This window comes from Rhincodon typus, chromosome 32 (assembly GCF_021869965.1).
Source record: "Rhincodon typus isolate 14 chromosome 32, sRhiTyp1.1, whole genome shotgun sequence".
Lineage (NCBI taxonomy): Eukaryota > Metazoa > Chordata > Chondrichthyes > Orectolobiformes > Rhincodontidae > Rhincodon > Rhincodon typus.
Window position 1 is genome coordinate 28,653,241 of NC_063363.1, and position 15,194 is coordinate 28,668,434.

The 15,194-nt window shown below is 41.3% G+C and overlaps 1 pseudogene; it reads right to left on the reverse strand.

Annotated features, from left to right (window-relative positions):
- Nucleotides 1-1,113: 1,113 nt before the first annotated feature.
- Nucleotides 1,114-1,241, reverse strand: LOC125486756 (annotated as a pseudogene).
- Nucleotides 1,242-15,194: the final 13,953 nt, after the last annotated feature.

Genomic DNA, 15,194 nt, shown 5'->3' on the forward strand with positions numbered 1-15,194 from the left:
AGCCAGTTCTCTATCCATAACATCCAATTCCACGTGCTTTAATTTTCAATTCTAATCTCTTACGGGAGACCTTATTGAACATCTTCTGAAAATCCAAGTAAAACACATCCACTGGCCCTTTATCAACTTAAACTTCCAACAGATTTGCCTTTTGTAAATCCATGCTCACAATCTTGTTACTTTTTTGCTACTAAGTTTTTATAATGGACTCTTAACATTTTCCCTATTGCAGATATTAGGCTTTATTCCCCAATCCAATTTACCTAGTTTCTGATTTTAATACCTTCCCCAGCACTACCGCTATAGTTTGGGGATTTATACACAAGTTCCATTATCATTTTCTTCCTCTTGGTGTTTCTAAATTCTGCTCATAGAGATTAAACTTCACCAGAGCCAATATCCTTCCTTTCTATTGCATTAAATCTCTTTAACTAGTAATGCTACCCCACTTCTTTTTCTTCTTTGTCTGTTCTTCCTAAAATCTGGATATTTGATTTCCATCCTGGTCACCATGCAGGCATATCTCCTTAAACCCTATCATATCCATTTGTATCTACTTGAGAAACTAATTCATCCACTTTACAAACACTTTGTGCGCTCATTACCAAGGCCTTAAATCTTGTCTTTCTACCATTTTCTAGTCCTGTTCACATTAATTTGCACTGTGGCTTGAATTCTCTGCCAATCACTTCTCATTTTTCTCCATTTTGTCTATATAGCTTTCCATTTCCCTGCCATGTTAGTTTAAACCCTCTCCAACCACACTAGCAAATATTCCCCCTATGATGTCAGTTCTGGCCCTACCTAGATACAACTCATCCTGTATTCACTGGTCCCACCAGTCCAGAACTGGTCACAATGCCCCAGAAATCTGCAACCCAGCCCCTTGCACTATGTCTCCAGTTATGTAGTCATCAGATATATCCTGCTATTACTGCTTTGACTAGCACATAGCAAACAAATTTAGGGTATGGGCCAAGTGCCAGAAAATTGGGTTGGAAGAGATAGATGCTTGATGACAGTTGCATGCACAATAGACCTCTTTCTATGCTGTGAATACTCTATAACATGATTTTAAAATCAAATTTGATTCATTTTTACACGTGAAAGCAGTCTCTACAGAGACTGATCAAGAATTGCCATTGACAACTATATATCAAGTCATTATAGTGAGGTATCAGGAAAAGTTTTCAATAAGCAATAATTATGCCTTGGCTACAATATTGTCACTGCACAAAGCGGTGTGCAAATCTTTTCAAATCACTTTTTCAACTTTCCATCTTTCTGTAGTTTGGTTTCTTAGGTTCTCATGTAATTTTCTGCTCCTTTTCCTTCCCTACTTCTGTTCAGTGACTGAAGGGGTCAGAGACTTGTATGTATTAGGATGTACTATGATGAAATACAGCTTTATAGTGTGCCTTCTGAATGATTTCAACATGGCCCTTCAGCTTAGTTCCTCAATTAAAATAAATATGAAAGTCATTATTTGAGCAATATTAAACTTGGATTCTAGTCCCTATAGACAGCAACTAATCATTGGTAATGCATCTCAGCCCAAATTAATCATTACTTCAATAACTCCAAAGGTCTGGTCATGGTTAAGCATTTGGAAAATAAGCTTATTTTCACATGACCACAAGGGCCATTTTTTCCCTCCAAATTATTCACAAAGTTTATGAAAGTAACATTCTAAAACATTTGACATTGAAGTTTATAAACAAAAAGCAATATACTTTTCTCTATACAGTATATTCCACTCTGAAGTGCCTCAATACATTCACAAAATTTTTGATACTTACAACATACATTTTACACCAAACTTGAAGATTTTATCAAATTAACCCTACAGCCTCCCTAAACAAGCATATCACATAGTCATCCAAATGCACTCAAGGTTCCAGAAAGGGCTGTGAGTTGAGCATGCTCATTAATGTTAGAATATACCATTTAGATTTGAGCATACCACTCAAATTGCAGTATACTACACAGATTGCAGTGTAGAATTCAGACTGAGTATATCATCCACATCGGAACGTACCATTCAGTTTGGAGCATACTATTCAGATTGGAATGTGCCATTCAGATTGGAGTTTACCCTTAAAATTGAGTATGCCATTCAAACTGGAGTATACCATTCAGACTGGAATATACCCTTAAGGTTGAAGTATAGCATTCCGATTCAGTATGCCATTGAAACTGGAGTATACCATTCAAATTAGATGTGTCTTGACTCAATGACTGACAATAACATATACGTAAATTCAAAAGTTACAGTAAAAGTACAAAACAGAGAGTTCTAAGCTGATTTGAATCCATGTTGCTACAGCAGTAACTGAGCTTCAGGATTATTAGTCCATTAGTGACATTACCAGTAAACCACCATCCCTATGCTCAGTGAAGGATTCCCTTTTTCCCATGAGTTTCCCACCTGCAGCCAATTTTATTGACTAATGGATTTGCTTTATCTAGAGGGCAATCCTGCAGAACAAGGCCACCATCAAACTGTATTGAGAGTAGATAAGGCTGATGAGGGGCTAACAGAGATTGCTGGTGTTTAGGAGAGGAGGACCGATGAAAGGGTTATCTTATCCAAGGCCCAGATACTTGTCAAGAAGACTCAGTCATGAGGAGGGGTTTGACAGGAAGCTTATGGGGCTGGATTTTATGGGGGTTTTCTTGCTGCACCTGAAGAAATGACACCAGTACTTCCTGGTCCACAAGCAATGCTATAAAGGCTTATGGATTCAATCATCCTCTTGCAGTTAAAAAAGGAATTGGTATTAAAATGAAGATGCATAAGTTTAAAATATTCAAATGCCGACCCCACAAAACCAAACTGACCACCCATCATCCTGGTTTTGTTAACACCAGAGTGGGAGGTCTGCACCCAGAGCGGGAGATTTACAGTGTGAGGTGGCTTGGTTTCTTTTTCAGAGTTCTGGCTGCAAACCTCCTTTTTCAGAGTTGTGGATCCCCTCCCCAAGTGTTATTTCAGTTTTCAAATTCTATTGTGATTCACTTGATGATGCAGCTGCTTTGATGATTGACACTTGAAAAACAGAGGAGAAAAAATTTGAATTTATATATCACACACAATTTCAGAATATCAAATACTTTTTAGCCAATCATTTACATTGTCATGTACTTGTTATGTTGCCAAGTGTACAATCAATCAGCACTGAGTGAGATTCCATGACCAACGATAAAAGCATAAACCTGTGTTACATGATTATACCTTAGAGTTTAAAAAATTTTTTATTCCTTTGTGGGACATGGGCAACACTGGTTTGCCCAGTATTTATTGCCCATCCCTAGTTGCCCTTGAGAAGGTTGTGGTGAGCTGCCTTCTTGAACCATTGCAGTCCATGTGCAGTGGATTGACTCATATTGCCATTGAGGTGGGAATTCCAGGATTTTGACCCAGCGACATTGAAGGAACAGCAATATATTTCCAAGTTGGGAAGGTGAGAGATTTGGAGGGGAACTTGCAGATGGTGGTGTTCCCATAGGGCACAGGATGTGTGACCTCTTGACTCAAGTAAAAATGAGCCGAGCTGAGACTGTACATTAATGACAGAAGAGAAGATTTAAATTTGTTTAAAACTCAATAAGCCCAATGTCCCAGAGTTGCTGCTGCATTTGGCTTTGGTGCGCTCAACAGAGGATGAATGTGAGTTTAATGAATTCTGACTGATAAGATGAAAGCCACCATTATGATGGTTGTTCATGATCTATTTAGCGTGGACAGTGCTTAATCAACATCTGACCAAACTGATAAAATGTAGCATTGAGCCTTGCTTACAGTCATGACACAGAATGGATCGATTAAATTGTAAAATGGAAATCCCAGTGATTATCCATAATGGCAAAATGGCCACCACACATGCATAGACACAGCCTGTGATGTCAGGAGGCCGCTGCAGGGAAAATGCACATGCATCAAAGGCGTCATTTTGTTCCATGTGCAAGGACATCAGCATTAGAGTGTTTGCCGATAATGAGGGCACTAGGGGGTGGGCTAGGCAGTAACTGGGACCCCAGCAGGAACAGGGAATCTACACTAGGCAATTAAAAATCTGGAGAACTTGTGTAAAAGCACATTTCCTGCAGCGCCATCTTTGAGACTGGCTGCTTTCCATCACTTGCCAAAAACAACAACTTCCTCTTCATTTTCTGAAGAAAGGTCTAGGCCCGAAACATCAGCTTTCCTGCTCCTCTGACGCTGCTTGGCCTGCTGTGTTCATCCAGCTCTACACCTTGTTATCTCACTTCCTCTTTGTGTGTTTGCTCTCTTTGCACCACCTACAGGCAGTGTTTATACAAATCACGGGCAATGGAAACATCATGCCCTCTTTTGGCACAGTGGTAGTATCCCTACCCCATGGACTAGGTTCAAGTCCCATCTAATCCAAAAGTGTGCAATACATCTCTCAACAGGTTGATTAGAAAAGCAGATTAAATTTTTAAAAATTATAATAAGGGGTATTCTTCCAAATTATGGAAGGCTTGGTATATTGTGATGTGTTGCAAAATTGGACAATCCATCTGGCCCAGATTTTAGACCTTAATGGCTGACACTCATATCCTTTACCATGCTCAAAGAAAGCAATACATAAAATATAGGCAGATCAAGGAAAGAGAGAGACCTGCTTTGGAAAAAAAGAACTGACAGGGATCTTTTATTTTTCACAGGCACGCAATTTACTGAGGCTGCAGAGGAGGACAGCTTCGCAGCTGCAAGTAATTTTTGTGTCACAATAATGCCACGAACAAGCATCCCAGTTTATGTTTGTAACCAAGTCACTCGCTGTCGTGTGATGAATTAGGTCACTGTGGTCGCATGTTGAGAGGGGCAGAAGAATGGCCAAACATTTTTTATTGGGAACAGACTCAGGAGGGGTTTCCAGGAACTCTCAGTGCTTGTGTGATTGACTGATTGGCCCAAATAATAAGACCTTTTTTTTAATTATTTCGTCCAACTTCTTGCAACCTCCAGGGGCTGTAAGCAGAGAAAAAACATGATCAATTTTTCACAGTGACGTGTAATTGCTGTGCTACTAAATCTGAACCTCTATCTGCAGGTGCTGCTCTGGCAGTTTGATGGACTGGTTGATTCAACAGGTCATTAACCCTTTGCCCTCGCTGCGATAAGATCTTTATTGGTGTTCGTGATGCACTGTTACAGCATCTCTTTCTATATTACCCGACACTGGTCAATTCTTATTGTATCATTGGCAACAGTTGAACGTTGTTGGAGAGGTTTGACTGGGTTTTCCTTTAACAATTGTCACGGCCAGGTTCAGTGGATTTGCAAGCAGCCTCAGGCGATTACAATGTTGAGGAAGTGATGGCCTAGCAGTATTGCCACTGAACAAGTAATCCAGATTAATATGCTGGGGACTTTGGTTCAAAACTCACGGAGGTGGAATTTGAACTTAGTAAAGTTCTGGAATTAACAGTCCAATGAAACCGTTGTCGATCGTCAGGAAAAATCCTTACTTGTTCACTAATATCCTTTAGGGAATGTCACTGCCATCCTTACCTAGTCTAGCTGACATGAGACTCCAGACCCACGGCAATATGGTTGACTTGTAACTAGTAACAAGTTCTTTCTGTTTGATTCTGTCCTCTAAACAATGAGGGATGGACAATAAATTCTGGCCAAATCAGTGATGCCCACATCCCGGGAATAAATTTTTAAAAAAAACTTCTGACTATTCCAGAAGACAATCTGTTGACTGCACCATGAGCTTGTCCCACTTTTCTTCGTGATTTCTCAGAACACAGAAGATGCCATGCTGTCCATGAAAACTCAGCCTCTGGTATACGCTAGTACCCTTACTTGGAGAATTTTGTGTTTGAGGATTTAAAGAGTGATCACGTCATTCATAAGATCAATATCCCTTTCTCACTCGTGCTCTAATTCTTTGGTAAATCTGCATTCCTGCCAGGAAAAGTCTAAAACGAACAAACAGCATCACTCTCAGGGCCTGGTGATGCAACAGATATACTCATTTGGTAGTAAAGTCACCATAGTTCCAGAGGACAATAGGACTGCTCTCCCGTTAGAGAGAGACAACTGGTGGTAGTTTAACCTGAGGGTCACCATGCCTCAGGGTGAGGGAAGAGGTTGCGAGGGAGAATCCTTCATGGTAACCTCAGCCAGGCTGAGAATTGAACTCACGCTAATGGTGTCACTCTACATCACAAACCAGTCATCCAGCCAACTGATTTAAGTAATCCTCAATTAGTACAGAACTATAGTATTGTTGAGAAAAAGACACATTTTGTCGAAACTTTTCATCTTGCACACATCAGGACAATTCACAAGAATAGCAATTTAAGCAGAAATCTAACATATATGCTGTGTTTGAAGAGAATACTTCTTGGTGGGTGGTTGAATTTTGATTGGTAAAGGCATTGCCATGGAGAATGCACCAGATAATTCTAATTGGCAGTTAACTGCTAAGGTTTGATTAGATTTCAAACCAGGCAGGCAGATTCTGATTGGTCATGACATTGTCACTTATTTTTGGTGAGCTGAAATGGGCACAGTGCGTGTAACAATTTCTTTCTGTTTGCAAAGAACATGGACCTGTGAATTAATATACACAGTTTCTGAAACATGCAAGTTCACCGTACTGTGAGCCCACGTGACAAGCCTACTTTGGTTGTCAATGTATTTCCTTGCATACTCAAGGTTATCCAACAAGTGTTGTCCAGTTGCCGTATCACATCTGATGCTAGAAATTGTGCTTCAAGTTTTACATCCATAGAATGATTTAGTACAGTCAGTATTTTGCTTGTTGTGAATATCTGAAGGGATATGCTGCTTAATACAATCTGTTGAACCCTTGCATATGTGGTTTAGATACTTAGCATCACACTGGCACTAAAATTCGTATACCACATTTACCCATTTGTGTGATAAGCAGAATGTATTTTTGGCTAGATTGGAAGCACCCTGATGGAGTTGAGCACCACTTGTGTTGCAAATATACAATCACAGCATGAAATAGCTAGCTTCATCTATTTCTCAAGTCTGTCAACAGTTCTTCTCTCTCTTTGGGCTCTATATCCACCTATCGTTTACTCCTTACACCGTTTCCCACCTCCCCACCCTATCTTTTTGCATAAAAAACAACTTTTTCCTAGCTACCACTAGTTCTGAAGAAGGGTCACTGGATCCGAAACATTAACTCTGATTTCTGTTCATAGATGCTGCCAGATCTGTTGAGATTTTCCAGCAATTTCTGTTTTTGTTTTTTATTTTTGTTCGAGATTCATTCCTCTTCCAGGGTAATCTCAGGTAGACTGGACACTTTCAGTACTGCTGCATTCTCTACAGCAATAGCTTTACCAATCAGAGTCACTGGCCAATCAGCAATCTTCTCTCAGGCAGTTTAAATATATAAAAGAGCAAACACTAGTACACTCATTCCTCTAGCCGAGATCAAATTCAGTTCCTTCAGTTCTAAACAGGTAGCTTTAGGTTCCAGACAGGCATCCGGAATTACATTTGATTTTGGAGTAACGTGGGTGATTTTTGGGTAGTACTGGTGAAGAAGCAAACTTCAATGGAATAACCTGGCATTCTGAGTCTTAAATCATTTCCACAAAAGTTAGCAGGTTGTAGCCAGTGTAGACTGTGGTCTCTCTGTATCCTTTTTGGACATGTATCTCAGTGTCTGAAAGCTAGTGATAAACTGAGATTTTCTTTCTCTTCCAAAAAAAACTAAGTAAACATCAGAAATGGTAAAGGACTCAACTGATCTCGTTATTCTGGCTTTGACTTTGTAAAACTCTTAGCCCTAATGTTACTTGTATCAATGGCTACTTTAAATACTTGTTTAAATACTTGCCTTCATGACAGACTGGTACAAAAGGTGAAGTCACATAGTATCAAGGGTGAGCTGGCAAGATGGCTACAGAACTGGCTTAGTCATAGGAATCAGAGGGTAGCAGTGGAAGAATGCTTTTCGGACTGGAGGATTAGGGTGACCTAATAGAAGTTTATTAAATTGTGAATGGCATGGATAGAGTGGAAAGTATGAGGCTTTTTCCCAGGGTGGAGGGGTCAATTACCAGGGGACACAGGTTCATGGTGCGAGGAGGGGGAAGTTTTAAAGAAATATGCGAAGCAAGTTTTTCACACAAAGGGTGGTGGGTGCCTGGAACGTGCTGCCAGAGGAGGTGATGGAAGCAGACACAATAACAGCATTCAATAAACACCTGGACGAATACACGAATAGGAAGGGAATAGAGAGATACGGATCCTGTAAGTGATAACAGTTTTAGTATAGAAATGTGTTGGCGCAAGCTTGGAGGGTGAAGGGCCTGTTTCTGTGCTGCATTGTTTTTTGTTTCTTTGTTCTTAATGTTTGGAGCTGCGAGCACAGGGTTGCCAATTAAAATGGCCTACAGCTTTTCAAAAGCTGCCTGGCATTTCTTAGTCCAGACTAAATTGGCTTTTTCTGTATTAGATCTGTCAATGGTGCAGCTTCTGTGCTGAAGTTCAAGACAAACTTTCCGTAGAGCACACGTCCCCAACAGACTTATGATTTCCCGTTTCATTGTGGGAATAGGGAACTGTGCTACTGTTTCATCCTTTAAAACCCAGGGTGGTACTCTTCCTTGATGCAATTGTGTCCTAAGTAGGTCATTTGGGCCTTAGCAAATTTACCTTTTTGACTTTGACAACAAAGTCAATAGTTGCATTTTCTGGAAGAATTGCTCTGAAGAGGTGTTGCTGTACACTAGGAGATTGTCTAGGCACACTATGCAATTTTATAAACAAGGCACTGTCTGGTACACCAACCTTTGAAAGGTGGCTAGGGCATTTCTGAGTCTGAACGTCTTGATTCAATACTGGTATAACCTGTCCAGAGTTCTGAAGGAGGAGATTTCCTTTGTTCAGACAGTTAAGGGAACCTGCCAGTTACCCTTGGGTAAACCTATCTTTGCAGTGTAGGGTGCTTTATTTACTCTATCTACACAATCTTCCAGCCAGATTGTCAGTTTGGAGTCAGTTCTGGACCCTGCATTCACCTTTCAGTAGCCAGAACTTTGGAACAATCCGGATTGGTTATGAGCACAACTGGGGAGCTCTAGCAATGGTTGCTAGGCATCATGAGTTGCTGTTGAGCTGATCCCCTTCTGAGCCTGAGCCAGCTTTTTCGGAACGAGCCAAATGGAGATATTTCCTTATGGGAGAGGCCGCTCCCACATCCACATCATGTAGAGCATGATGGTAGGGCAGCCTAGCTTGTCTCTGAAAAAGCCCTTAAAAGTGATGAACAACCTCATAAGGTCTGTTTGCTGTCCTGCACCTAGTAGGTGAATGAGGCATCTGTGTGGACAAGTATTTCTGTATTGGTTAGTCAGGTTTAACAGAGTTCAATATGGGCCTCAAACACATCTCCATCCAATTCATCTCCATTCCTACCCTCATCATCCAGGTCAGTAGCAATAAGACTAGCTTGTTCCAATCTCAATGGGTGGTTTGCTCTATTGCTTTGACATGACACAACCTTCGCTGTTTTTCTGTCAAAAATGGCGTCTCTATTGGATGGTTTACTTCCCTGAATCTCTTTGCCAATCTGAATGGGTCATTGAACCGTACTTTTAAGGGCTCACCTGTTAATCATAGGATCACCAGCACACAGTCTCCTGGCTAAGGTTATGGGTTTTGGCCATTGTGTCTTTTGTTTCATCACAGTCCGGAAAATTTTCAAGTGTTCTTGATAACCTAACATGGAGATCTCTAGATATTTTGTAATCACCCTGTTCAGAGATGTTATTACACAATTCTGGAGCAGGTGGGACTGGAACCTGGGCCTTCTGGCTCAGAGGTAGGGACATTAACACTACCACAAGAGACCACACTGCTCCCCACCACCCCCCAACCCCCACCTTCTTCTCTTAAAAACCTTTCCTTCATTAGTTTCAGAGACTGCGCACTTCCAATGGGGCAAACCCAAAGAACTCATTGGGTGAGTGTCTGATGAAGAGCAGGTGAGAATCTATCCCAGTCTCGAGGGGAATTTATGGCAGTCTGCCCTGATTGTTGTTTTTAGGGTTTGCTGGTACCATTCTTATGGCCCTCTGACTGAGAATGACACACTGAAGACTCTCGCTGGACCATGAGTAAGTGACCCCTGACCTCCTGAACTGTTTTGGACATGAAATTTGACTCTTCATCCAAATAGATCTTAATGGAAATTCCACAACAGGTGAAGAATTGGGTCAATTTCCTACACCTGTGTTGGTGGATATGGCTCTTGGGGATACAGTCTCTGGGAATTGAAGAGGCATGTCCATAATGGTAATGATGTACTGGTAGTGTCCTTTCCCACATAGCCCACAAACATTTTATTGAATGCTTCCCCAAAAGCCGGTGCAGGAGTCTCGATTACAGGTCTGACAGTGGGTTGAGGCTTTCCCAGCTTTGGCATAACTTTTTCTGTATCCCAATAGAGTCATGGCCAGTAAGAATTCTGCTTGATGCAAGCTTGAGCTCTGAGTATACCAGCCTGTCCAGCTAGAGGAATTAAACATTTTTTTACTATTCATTTTTGGGATGTGGGCGTTGCTGGCTGGCCAGCATTTATTGTCCTGCCCCTAGTTACCCTTGAGAAGGTGGTGGTGAACTGCCTTCTTGAACTGCTGCATTCCACCTGCTGTGGGGATGACCCACAATGCTGTTAGGGAGGGAATTCCAGGATTTTGACCCAGCAATAGTGAAGGAATGGTGATATATTTCCAAGTGAGGATGGTGAGTGACTTGGAGGGGAACATGGAGGTGGTGGTTTTCCCATGTATTTGCTGCTTTTGTCCTACAAGATGGAAGTGGTTGTGCATTTGGAAGGTGCTGTGTGAGGATCTTTGGTGAATTTCTGCAGTGCATCTTGTAGATAGTACACACTGTTGCTACTGAGCATCGGTTCTGGAGGGAGCGGATGCTCATGGATGCAAGCCAACCAAGGGGGCTGCTTTCAAGCAATATCTACCTCAGTGGTACCACTACCCACAGGTCACTTCCACTCCTCACGTGCAGGCCTGTCAGGGGTGGATGTGGAGATCTCCATTTCTTCCTCAGCATCTCATTTTTAATGTAGTAGCATTCAGGAAGTGCTTCCACCACAGCTTCAGTGTGAGCAGTCTGAGCTTGTGTTGTTAACAAGTGGTCAACATGTTGGACTGCTGACAAGGAAGTTCTATTTATTACCTCCTTAGGATCTTGTGGGCTTCCAAAAAGAAGTTTTCGATAATCAGCCTGGAGGCTGTATATTTCTGTATGCAGTGCCACCCTAACCTGACTAGCTGAGCTTGTTTAGCTATTGACAGGGGCGTAGACATGCACCTCCTCAACCAGGACCATGGTACCTGCTGCACTATCTGGTGGGAAGGTAATGTCTTTCCCAGTGTAGAATTTGGCTGGGCCCAGTATCCTTTAGTGTCATTACAAGCCTGCTTGCCTTGCCCCAGGGAAATGTGGCCACTCTTGTTTTGGATATAAAATGCCAGCAGCTCTCAGGGTTTTGTTTAGCCTTATCTGCACTCTTAGAAGGAGGGGAGGCAATTGTCTAGCGGTATTGTCACTGGACTGTTAATCCAGAGACCCAGTTAACATTCTGGGGACGTGGGTTCAAAACTCACCATGGCAGATTGTTCAATTTAAATTCAACAAATATCTGGAATTAAGAGTCAAATGATGACTGTGAATCCTTTGTCAGTTGTTGGGAAAAACCCACCTGGTTCACTAATGTCCTTTAGGGAAGGAAACTGCCATCTTTACCTGGTCTGGCCTACATGTGACTCCAGACCCACAGCAATGTGGTTGACTCTTAACTGCCCTCTGAGCAATTAGGGATGGGCAATAAATGCTGCCTGCCTAGTGACATCCCTCATCCTGTTAATGAATTAAAAAGGAAGTGACTTTCCAGAAATCTGCGACTGATGTCAGAGCCAAGGCTAGTCCACTGTGATCTCTGACTGACTCCCATTAATCTCATTGTTTTTTCTGTAATCCCTAGCAGTCGGCCCGGACATGTCTTCTGTCTTCAGTGCCCATACCCACTGGCCAATAGCAAGTTGTGTAATCCTTTTAGTTTCCAGGTACATCTGAGGGGATGGAATTTTTGAAGTATTTCACTAGCTCTAACTGGTACATGCATAAGATAACCTTGTTTACTGCCTCTTAATCAGTGACACTTTTTTCAGACAAGAAGGATTAAGCCTGAGGGCTTATCCTTCAGTAATAAAGACCAATGTTCGGGTGGTCACTTTAGCTACCGTGCTACCCAGTTGAGTGGGATAAAGAAAGCTTCCACCTGTGCCTTATCAAACTCAGGAATTCGGTGACCACCCTTAATTCTGAGCCAATGGGGCCTGTATGGGACACGGTAGGATTGCAAGCCCTCAGTTTGAACTGTCTGAATCTGATTCAATTTAATGACTATCAGAAGGAGAAACAGTTGCAGGCACAAGGGCAAAGAGGCAGGGGGAGTAAGACTAACTGGATTGCACTTTGAAAGAACCAGCATAAACTCAGTGGCTGAATGGCCTCTTTCTATACTGCTGTGTGTTTGTAAAACAAACGAGCTCAAAACAAACAGTGACCAAAATAATTAATTCCTATTATGCAACCTCAAAAGACTATCCTCCCTTCTACCTGTTCTATTATATTCTATAATATTGATTTCCTACAGTAGTAATTTTGAGATTTCTCAAAGGTAGATTGTCAATTTCGTGCTAATGCATATTTCTGCCACTGTAGCTCATAATCAAAAATCTAAGGAACAAACTAATCGTTTATATAAAAAAATCAATAAACATAACAACATTTGGCTCTCTATATCTTTGGAATGATGCTGTGGGGCAGAAATGTGCAGATATTTTCTTTTTGACTTCATTAACTGATATCTTAATGCATGTGTTGTAACTAGGTTAGTGAGTACATTATAAAGTAGAGAAAATGTCTACATATTAGGCACTCATCTCAAAGTGACATTTCAAGACCTCTGCCTACTCTTATTAATTGTGTTACATTTTAAAGGGATATGGTTGACAACCATTTATTTTCTTCCAGTTTCCAGACCCAGAATAATGTAATCAACATTGAAACAGATGACTCTGTTGCAAACCATTATTTGCTTGTCTCCTCCCAAAGTTACTGTGACAGACATGATACATGGCTCAGCTCTTTCCCCTATTGCCTGTACATAAGGAGTGATGAAACCTTTGAACTTTCCAGTTTTTCTTTGATACAGCTTCATAGGGTATGACAAATGCCTTTCATAAATGTACTATCAGGACATTTTTATCTTATAAATATGAAATTGAGATAATACACTCCAGGAAAATGTGATAGAGGCTTATTTAAACCACAGTCCTGATCCAACTGGGCAGCTATATTGCTGAATAAGCAACAACAATTTGCCCTGATGCAGTATATTTAACACAACACAGAAAAGTTACAACGTAACAGGAGGATATTTGGCCTTTCATGTCTGTTACAGCTCGCTCATTGTTGTTCACAGTGCCTTTCCCTGCCATCACCCTACAACTCTGACCATTCCTTTTCTTTAGATAGCAGTCTGATTCATTTTTTGATTCCTTGATTGAACCTGCCTCCACTGCACTCTCAGGTTGTGCATTGCCCACCTTAACCATTTTTGTTTCTTTGCCAATTACTTTAATTCTGTACCCTCTAATTCTCAACATTTTCATATGTGGAACCAACTTTCGCTTATCTACTCTGCTCAAAGCCCTCCTGAATTATTTCAGTAAGATCTCCTCTCAGCTTTCACTTCTCCAAGGAAAATAGTTCTAAATTCTCCGATCAATCTTGTTAACTGGAGTTCCTTGTCCTTCAAACCATTCTCATCAATCTTTTCTGTAGTCTTTCCAATGCCTTCACAGCCCTTCTAATGTGCAGTAACCAGAGCTGGACACAATATTCTAGCCAAGGCTAAACTAATATCTCACACAAATTTAACATAATGTACTGTCATAGGAACAGTAAGAGGCAAAATTTGATCCTGAGCTCCAAAGAAAGGTTGAGGACAGGTGAATCAAAACTTGGTCAAGGAGATGAGTTTCACAGAGGGTATTGAAGGAGGAGAAAGAAAGGATAGAGTGTGGTTTTAGGAGGAAATTTCTGAAGATGAGGCCTAGACAGCAGCTACCAACGTTGGGTTGAGGAAAGGTGGAGACAGACAATCAGAGGAACTCCGATATTATGGAATGGTGTCAGGCTGGGGAGATTCCAGAGATCGAGTTGAGGTGACACCATGAAGCAATTTGAACATCCGGCTGAGGATGGTAAAAGTGAAACAGAAACAGAAATTGCTGGAAAAGCTCAGCAGGACTGGCAGCATCTGCGGAGAGAAATCAGAGTTATTGTTTCGGATCGAACGATTCTTCCTCGAAATGGGGGAGAAAAAGGGTAAAAATGCAGCTTTGCTGGATCAGTAAGCACAGGTCAAAAGTGGAACGAGCATGAGTTAGCAAGGGACAACCCAGTATCAAATGAGGGCTGTGCAATAGGATAGTTTAGAAGGAACTTTAAACTGTATCTCACCTGTGCTGCGCCATACCTGGGTTTGATGATAAAAGGTATGCAGCAGGAACTTTGCCTTATAGTTGATGTAGATTGCAGCTGGTCTGGATATGAACTATGGTTGGAAGTTACAATTCCCTCAACTGATGGGAAAAATATATTCAAACAAAAACTTGTAAATTTTTGAGATTGTATAGAAAATACCTGCACTATTATCAGGCCAAGTTGCTTGGCCTGCTGTGTTCATCCAGCTCTACACCTTGTTATCTCAGATTCTCCAGCAGCTGCAGTTCCTACTATCTCTGCACTATTATCATCTCAGTTTTAGATGGTTACTTAGGAATAAGCCCAATGAGCTAATTTCCACTTCAGATCATTAGCACTTCCTGAAGCGTAAAGCAGCAATTCATCCTCACTGAATCTGTGAGCTTATACCCGAGGGAGCTGTTCTACCACTTTCATGTTGTTCACACATCATTAAAACAGTTCACCAGAAAATATCAGCTTCTGTTTAGTTTGGATGCTGGTGTTGATGGCTTCTGGCTATATTTTATCACGTTCTAGCTCATAATTCCGTTTAGCAAATTTTATAGTTTTAATCTGAATAAGAGCAAAGTGCTGCAGATCTGAA